This window comes from Theobroma cacao, chromosome 6 (assembly GCF_000208745.1).
Source record: "Theobroma cacao cultivar B97-61/B2 chromosome 6, Criollo_cocoa_genome_V2, whole genome shotgun sequence".
NCBI lineage: Eukaryota > Viridiplantae > Streptophyta > Magnoliopsida > Malvales > Malvaceae > Theobroma > Theobroma cacao.
The window spans coordinates 7150766-7160296 of record NC_030855.1 but is presented as its reverse complement, the minus strand read 5'-3'; the positions used below and the strand labels follow the sequence as shown (position 1 = coordinate 7160296).

At 32.7% G+C, this 9531-nt stretch overlaps 1 pseudogene; it reads left to right on the top strand.

The window, feature by feature from the left end:
* Positions 2647-7995, top strand: LOC108662424 (annotated as a pseudogene).

The following is a 9531-nucleotide window of genomic DNA, read 5'->3' as shown; positions in this document are numbered from 1 at the left end:
ACCACCCTAAGCACATCGAAACCATCACTTGGTGTCTTAAAAGCACGATAAAGAGAAATTAGGAGCACAACAGACAGATAGCAAAGAGAGTAATTGATAAAATTAGAGAGAGCTGGATTGTGAGAGAAAAAAATCGAAAGCACAGACGGAGATATGGAGAAATTGTGATGAATGGTTTAATTAATTTGAAATAGTTTCAAGGGTATTTTTGTCAAATCATAACTAAATATGGTTAAAAACAATTCATTTTATTTTGATGATTATATATGAAATTCTCTTACGAGGAAGACTATTTCTCACAATTTTCTTTGATATATTAGATATTATTGACAACGTAATGTGCATTTATCTTTTACCCAGTCACATGTCAAAAAATGATTGACTTAAAGATTCAAAACAAAAAAAAAAAAAAGAAGAAAAACTAGTTACTTTCTTTCTTAATCTGATAGAACAAATTTTTTTGTTTAAACAAACTAAATTGTCTTATTACAAGTTTAAGCCCAAATTTTACAAAATCATTTTAGAGACCAAAAGTCAAATAAATCTTTCCGCTGCCATTGTTGGTTTATATATTAGCAGCTTCTTTCTGCTATGAAACAAATGTCATCGTAATTCGCCTTCTTTATCAATAGTCGCTTTAATCTCTGATCCATCCTTACAAAGAAAAAGTGACAGTAGTATAATAATAAACCCATATCATGTTGACATAGAGTTAAAAGAGTTAGCAATATTGTAAGAAAGAAGGAGAAGAGAAGTAGAACACCAACAATAAATTAAATTAAATTAAAACCACCAACTATAGAAGCAAATGATATCAAAGCCAAGCTAATACTCATCCCCGTTGCAAAAATGTTATGGACCTGGTTGCTTGGGAAGGGAGCCGTTATTTGTAACAAAAGATATGGAAATTATTCATTCTGATGAAGATGATGGCTATGTAATGAATGATGTGCAAGATGAGAAGACTAATGAGTCAAAATTCATAATAATGGATGGCAGTGGTTAAGCTTCCAAGGGGTTCCATATGGCTTTCATGGTCTATTAAATCTCTGTTTCTTTTGTAAATTTTTTTTCAGATTAATTAACAAAAAGCTAATGATAGTCACCCCCACCCTAAAAAATAATGTCCATTCTCTGCTGTTTATAATAAGAACTAACCTTCAGCTTAATATAGTTTTTGTGTTATAGATGCAAATTGCATGATCCCAATAATTAGGACTAAATTATCCACTTGTCTTGTGTTGAACCGTGTTCGTCCCTCTAAAGAAACTTGGATAGTAGTGAGCCATTAGATGTTTTATTTAATTGGTTTAAGCCTCACTTCCACCGGCTTAGATAATATATATTGTGTACAATACGTGTTGTTATTCAATTGTAATATTAAACATACTTAAAAGTTGATAATAATGCACGTGTAACATCATGTTTAGATAATTTGCTAATTTAATAATAACTAAGAGAAAAGGGTTCACACCTAAATATCTGTATTCTTTTTCCATTGAATCGGATTCATCGAATCCTTTTCCTCTAATAAAAGAAAAAGAGAGAAAATGGTTCAAATCTTCCAATAAAAGATTTTATCTCTTTTAGTAATCTAAGTTAGATTTAAAACATCATTAGAAAAAATAAATTTAATTAAATAATCAATCATATTTAAATAAAAATATTAATAATAATTTTTTTTTTCTGGAATGATTGAATTTTTGAACCTACGTGTCAGTGAAGTACATGATCAAACCAAATGTTGGTTCCCCATCATTTAGAACTGATGGCTGGATTCCATGGCCTCTTAGATATTATTGGCTTCCTTATTATTGCTAAGAGACCCTGTGACTGCGACTGTCAAATCTTATGAAAGGGGTTGGCGTAGCCAACATTGGTTTTGCTTTCTTTGCAAATTAACTCTTTGCTGTTCGCAAAGTTAATTTGAATTTTTTAAAAATATATTTTATTTTTTAAATTTTAATCAAAATTATACAAAAATTTATTAATTTTTAAAATAAATATTTCATCCAAAACATCTAAATAACATTACTATTAAATGTCTAAAATACTTTTTTTATTATTTTTTTCTTAAATCAATCGGTAACGTTCTTTGCACCGATCGACCACCGCACTAGATTGGTGCCTCCTGATGACACCGAGTTCTTAAGAGAGCACCAACCCTAATCGGGCTCTCCAGGGAAGAACCAAAGCTCTCAAGGCAGCACCAGAGTTGGTGCTCCTGAGAAAACCCAATCGGGACATTTTTTTTAATTAATAAAAATTATATAATAAAATTTTTAATAAAATTGTCGATGTCTCAATGGAGAAAGTAAAGATCAACATCAAAACAAGAGATGTTTCTAGAGAGATTATTTCTCCAAGAAATTTGGAATTTGGATCAATAAATCCTTTCTATGTGGGGAGAAAAACACGTTATGCCTATCTAGGAGTGCTTGAAGAGGTCCCAAAATACCAGGTTTGGTGAAAATTGATTTGGAAACAGCACGTGAAGTTGCAAGAAGATTTTATGGACCTGGTTGCTTTGGAGGGGAGCCATTATTTGTGACAAAAGATATGGAAAATATTCATTCCAATGAAGATGATGGCTATGTAATGAATTATGTGCACAATGAGAAGGCTAACGAGTCAAAATTCATAATAATGGATGCCAAATCCCCAGATCTTGACATTGTGGCGGTGGTTAAGCTTCCAAGGCGGGTTTCATATGGTTTTCATGGTCTATTTTTGAGCAAGTAAAATCTTTGTTTCTTTTGTATATTTTTTTCAGATTAATTAAGAAAAATGTTAATGATAGTCACCCCATTCTCTGCTGTTTAATTATAATAAGAACTAACCTTCAGCGTAGTACAGTTTTTGTGTTACAGATGCAAACTGCGTGATTCCAAATAATTAAGACTAGATTATCCACTTGTCTTGTGTTGAACCATGTTCGTCCCTCTAAAGAAACTTCGATAGTAATGAGCCATTAGATCTTTTATTTAATTGGTTAAAGTCACACTTCCACCGACTTAGATAATATATATACATATATATTGTGTACAATACATATGTTGTTATTCAATTGTAATATTTAACATATTTAAAAGTTGATAAGAATGCATGTTTAACATCATGTTTAGATAATTTGCTAATTTAATAATAACTAAAGGAAAAGGGTTCACACCTAAATATCGGTATTCGTATCCCACTGAATCGGATTCATAAAATCTCTTTCCTCTAATGAAAGGAGAGAGAGAGAGATAAATGGTTCAAATCTTGCAATATCCAAGCTCTCCTGAGAATGATGTACGGGGTCAGTTGAAGCAACCAAGTTTGCACCTATTTGCCAATATACAAAGGTCTGTCTCGTTAAACGAATCCAAGTTAATGCCCTAAAAATTAAAAATGTACTCCAAGTCTCCAGGTTGATCTTTGACTTTCTCGGCCCATTTGCGTTCCGCTAGTTTTGGGCGTTCTACTCTTATAAGTTACAACTTCATAATTAAGCACTAAGGCTTGCAATTTGGTTTAGTCTAAATCTAAACCAAAATCTTGTCGTTGGGTATGAATTTAATCTAGTTTTATATTAATTTATTATTTTTTTAAAAAAAAATAGCCTTTCTCTTTTAAAATCTTATTTTTCAATAAAAAAATCATACACCAGTCATTGAATTAAATATCCTGATATAATTTTATTATTAATCTTTTTATAAATATATTATTCAATGTATATTGAAAATTTTTAAATTATAATTGTAACTTTAATTTGTAATCTCATAAAAAAAAAAAAGACTGCAGTATTAGTTGTTAGTGGTCACAATAAAATTTTTTGAATGGGATTTAAAACATGTTACTCAACTGAGTAAAAGGCCCAAACACATTACTTAACAAAACTGAAATTGTTGGGCCATGCTCAATACTTACCACCCTATCACAATATTATATCTACAGCAAATCATTTAAAGAATTGAATTTTGTTTTAATTTCTTGCCAAATCTTTTCTACAACAAATCAAGTAACTGTACTTCCAAATTGAATTTTGTTTCGCAAATCAGATTTTATCTCTTTTAATAATCGAAGTTAAATTTAAAACTTCATTTAAAGAATTGTCTCCTTAATCTAGGGTTTCAGGGAGGACCGTCTTGTAGCAACAAGGTCTTTGTCAAGACTGACTGATTCAGTTGTTGGCTTTAATTAAGTATTGTTCCTTTTGACTAGCTTTGGGTAATAATTGATTCTTTGGGAATTTATATTCTGAGTTAGTAGAGTAATGGATGATCTCAAGGAAAAGTGGTAAAACTTTCGTTTGACAGAAAATGAGATTGAACAGTTACAGCTTGTTCCAAATGATGGTGTAGAGAACTCTTGTGACAGACGGGTTTTCTGTTTACTAGGTTCAATTTGGGAGGGTAAGAAGATAAATACTAACGCGATGACAATGACGCTAGGAGCAATCTGGAAGCCGCAAGGGGCTTTGTCAATGAAGGAGATACGGGAAAACAGGCTTTTGTTCAAATTTCAAGAGAAGAATGACTTATAAAGAGTAAAGGTTGGGAAACCATGGACGTTTGATTAGAATCTAATTGTAATTAAGGACTGTGATTCAGATTACATGGAACCGGAAGAGGTTGACTTTAGGCATGAAGAGTTTTGGTTGCACATGATCGGGCTTCCCACTAAACTAATGGTTTAGAGTACTACAATGGCAATCCACAATGCGATGGGAAATTTCGTGCGTGTGGATGGTGATAGAGAGGACCTTCGAGACAAATTTTTCGGATTAAAGTTATCGAGGAATAATGATTCAAATGAATGATGGTCGAATGAGATGGGCGAGCTTTTAATATGAGAGACTCCCTATATTTTGCTACAAATGTGGGATGGTTGGCCATGTGGAGAAGGATTGTGAAAACCAATGTGTTGATGAAGATAGGGTCGAGATTAGAAACCGGCATAGAGCTTTCTTAGTCGCACCACCCAGACGTAAAGTTTCATTGAAGCATGGTGTAACTTAATTTCGTATCTCACTAAATGAACAAAAGTTTGACATTTCATCCATACCTTGTGAAAAAACATTCTGCTCAAAATAATCCCTATACAAACACCCAAAATCACCCCTATGTGTTATTAATTTAACGAACGAAGTTACTGTTAGGACTAATAGGCTTTATGATTTTGATAAGAAATTGCTCTCAAATTTGGCTCCATATCTTAAACTTGATATGGTTACCAAGAAGACTTTTGCTTTAATGCAGGGTTAAATTTTACCTCATCTCACATTATTTCGTTTTGATGAAAATAGTGTTTTTTTTTTTTAAAGCGATTATTATTAAACCACGGCAGCTCACAGATGCCATTAGACTCTTCATGACACACTGTAAATTGGCTCGGGCGAAGAAGAACTGTACAGTTGACAAAAAGCAAGTTGTTTGGGAGTTTGATTTTTTTTTTTTTAAGTCATGAAAAGATTTATTGAAGCATGGTGTTACTCAATTTCTTATCTCACTAAATGAACAAAAGTTTGACATTTCGTTCGTACCCTTGTGAAAAAATATTATGCTTAAAGCAATCCCTCTACAAACACCTAAAATCACCCTTATATGTTATTACCCTATATGTTATTGATTCAACGAACGAAGTTGCTGTTAAGTCTAATAGGCTTTGTGATTTTGATAAGAAATTGTTCTCAAATATGACTTTGTATCCTAACCTTGATATGGTTACCAAGGAGACTTATGCTTTAATGTGGAGTCTAATTTTACCTCTTGTCACTTTATTTCGTTTCGATGAAAACGATTTTTTTTTAAAGCAATTATTATTAAACCACGACAGCCCCCGAATGCCGTTAGAAGTTGGAGGCAAGCAGCCATAGACTCTTCATGGCACACTGTAAATTGGCTTGGGCAAAGAAGAACTGTACAATTGACAAAAGCAAGCTGCTCGGAGAAATTTTGACAGCTTACACAAATATCAAAGCCTAAACAAAACTAAAAGCTCACGTTGCCAAAAAAACATAAATGGCACTAAGGCACAAAAAATGACCTTAAACAAGACAGCCACCCTTTACAGAAAAGAGCAAAACACTACATCTTAGAAGATAGCCTATCATGAGTTCCTTGGGATTAGACCAACGTGACTGAAATCAGCAAAGCGAAAGATAAAAAATGATCACATAAACAGCAACCTTAAAGGCTAACAAAGCTAAACCTAAGAAATAGAAACTTAAGAGAAAAGCATCAACCAAGAGCAAAAGGCCACTCCTCAATGGCACCATAAGGAAACCCTGGTCAAAATAACAAGCTCAACCGCTTGCAACGATGGAAGCACCCCTAAACCAAGAACTAAAGGATTGTCAAGCAAAGCGCATTGGCACAGACCAAAGCTAAACAAAGTGTTATCGGCCCTAAGAGGAGCCCCATCAATCCTCATGAAGCCAAGAGTCCAGCAAGTCTACCGTATAAGGACACCAACGGAAGACATACCCCAGCAAGGATCCCTCTCAAACCAAAGGATCCTTGCAGAGGGCATCAAGAAAAGCACCTTCAGACCACAAACAAACATCGCACCTCAAAGTGACAAAGCACAAGGAATTGAACTCATCGCCCCCCACCCAACAAGGAAAACACCACACTCTCCATGGAAGGAACAATAGAGCATAATGAATCATACTCACCCTTCTTCCCCACCTGATAAGTAGGCACCACACTCATCAAGGAAAAGAACCATAAAACACAAGGAGTCATACTCACCACCCCTCCCCACCTGACCAGCAACACACCTCACTAACCATGGTCATGCTACATATTGTTGTCGCTATGTAAAGACTTACAAGTATAAGCTAGAGTGAAAGGCTAGTTTTCTTCTCGTTCCGAATGTGTTTTTAGGATTCTTTGGTTTTGGAGATATTGTTCACTTTGTTATGTCTACAAGGAGGATCATGACAGACCATATGAATCTGATGAATGGCTTTGGCATGGCCAACACTGGCCTTGCCTTCTTTTCGGATCATTTCTTTGCTCTTTGCGAGTCTGATTTACCACATATTATCAATTTGATGCCAAAAGGTGACATTGAGACTTTAGGACGTTGGGAATTTGAGAAAAAGTTACTATCTAACATGACTATACATCCCGAAGTCAATTGGATACAAAGGAGACATTTTCTTTTAGATGGAGCCTAAGTTTCCCTTATCTCACCTTCTTTTGCTTTGATGGAAATAGTGTTAAACAAAACGAAGTACCCATTTTCTCTATCAATCAACCTTGCTTCATCCATGATTTTGCCATAACCAAGTTGTTTGCCATTTTCCATGAAACACAATTGGTATATTCATTAGGAAAAGTGATGACAAGAAAAGTCACCTTGGTGCATTATGAACCAAATAAAACTCCAAGAATTGGGATCACACCAAAATATGCCATGAATGACTCTGAGATGAGGTGATTTCAAGTCCCAGGTTTCAATACCATTCATATTATAAATGCTTGGGAAAATGGAAATGATGAGATAGCTTTTATGGCATCTAATATCATCTCTGTCGAAAACATTTTTAATAAGACTGTCGATGTCTTGATGGAGAAAGCAAAGATCAACATCAAAACAGGAGATGTTTCTAGAGAGATTGTTTCTCTAAGAAATTTAGAATTTGGATCAATAAATCGTTCCTATGAGGGGAGAAAAACTCATTATGCCTTTCTAGGAGTGCTTGAAGAAGTCCCAAAAATGTTAGGTTTGGTGACAATTGATTTGGAAACAGGGCGTGAAGTTGCAAGAAGATTTTATGGACCTAGTTGCTTTGGAGGGGAGCCATTATTTGTGATAAAAGATTCGGAAAATATTCATTCTGATTATGATTATGGCTATATAATGAATTATGTGCACGATGAGAAGGCTAATGAGTCAAAATTCATAATAATGGATGCCAAATCCCTAGAACTTGACATTGTGGCAGTGGTTAAGCTTCCAAGGCGGGTTCCATATGGCTTTCATGGTCTATTTTTGAGTAAATAAAATCTCTGTTTGTTTTGTATATTTTTTTCAAAATAATTAAGAAAAATGTTAATGATAGTCACCCCCACCCCAAAAAATAATGCCCATTCTTTGTTGTTTATAATAAAAACTGACCTTCAGTTTAATATAGTTTCTGGGTTACAAATACAAACTACATTATCCAAAATAATTAAGACTGGATTATCCAAGCATTGATGCTACCTACGATCCACTTGTCATGTGTTGAACCATGTTCGTCCCTTTAAACAAACTTCGATAGTAATGGGCCATTGGATATTTTATTTAACTGGTTTAATTCACACTTCCACAAGCTTAGATAATATATATATATATAATATATATATACTAATATATATATATATACTATATATATTGTGTACAATACATGTTGTTATTCAATTTTAATATTCAACATACAATAAAATGTCTATAAATTAATATCTTTGGGATCATGAAAATTTATTAATTAATTGAGATATTATTTAATTGATAAATTAATAATTTATTAATTTATACATTAATTAATAAAAATTAATTTATTAAGGTATTCTCTATTTATTTTTTCAAAATATTGAACTTAATACATGTATTGTGTATTTGTGATTATACAAATATTACCTAATTACCGAATTATGAATTATCATTATTTTATGTATTTATTTAATAAAAATAAGTTCATGAATGTAACTAGTCTTATTAAATAGAAGATATAAATCTATATATTTTGCAACAAACTAAAATTACATTCGATATATACTTAATTAATATACTTCATAACATTAAGTCAAGCAAAAAACATCTATAAAAAGAACATATAGTATCATAAACGGTAAAACTATACACGATGACTTTTTAATATATAAATAAATCGACGTAAAGCATTATGTGAGTACAATATAGAAAATCCAAATTGTTCCCAAAAGCAATTGTAATAGTTAGCGTTAGAAAAGTTTAACTTACAAGTGAGCCAAGCAATAATATCAAATATGATCAAAATTCACTCAAAGTAACAATTACATTGCATAATTTTCTATTCAATACGAGAACACTATACCAGAGCTTCTTAATACACTAAGAAAAGGTAGAGATGAGGTCTAATGAAACACATTTTATAAGGCCTCTTAATTGAATCATGTATATATAATATATATATATATATATAATTTTGATGTATAAGGATATTATTAATTTATATATCAAGTGACACCTATGTGTTTTCTTTTAAACGTATTATCTTATAAATTTAATGAATTATTAATTTACCACGTTAGTCCCAAAGTCAAGACCAACTAAAAATATTATTTAATCAAAATTATTAATGTCACAACCCAAATTCCTAGGCCATGACCGGTGCATGGGCCCCATGGACGTAGTCCACTAAGCCCAAGCAAGCCTACTTATATTACCTGGTTATCATTTCATCCCACAAGTTACTAAAGTCATAATTCAAAATCTCAATTCGAAATGATGAAAACCATTTCCAACTCGTACTGGCATTACTCAAAAATTTACATACAATGTCTACCACATGTATTC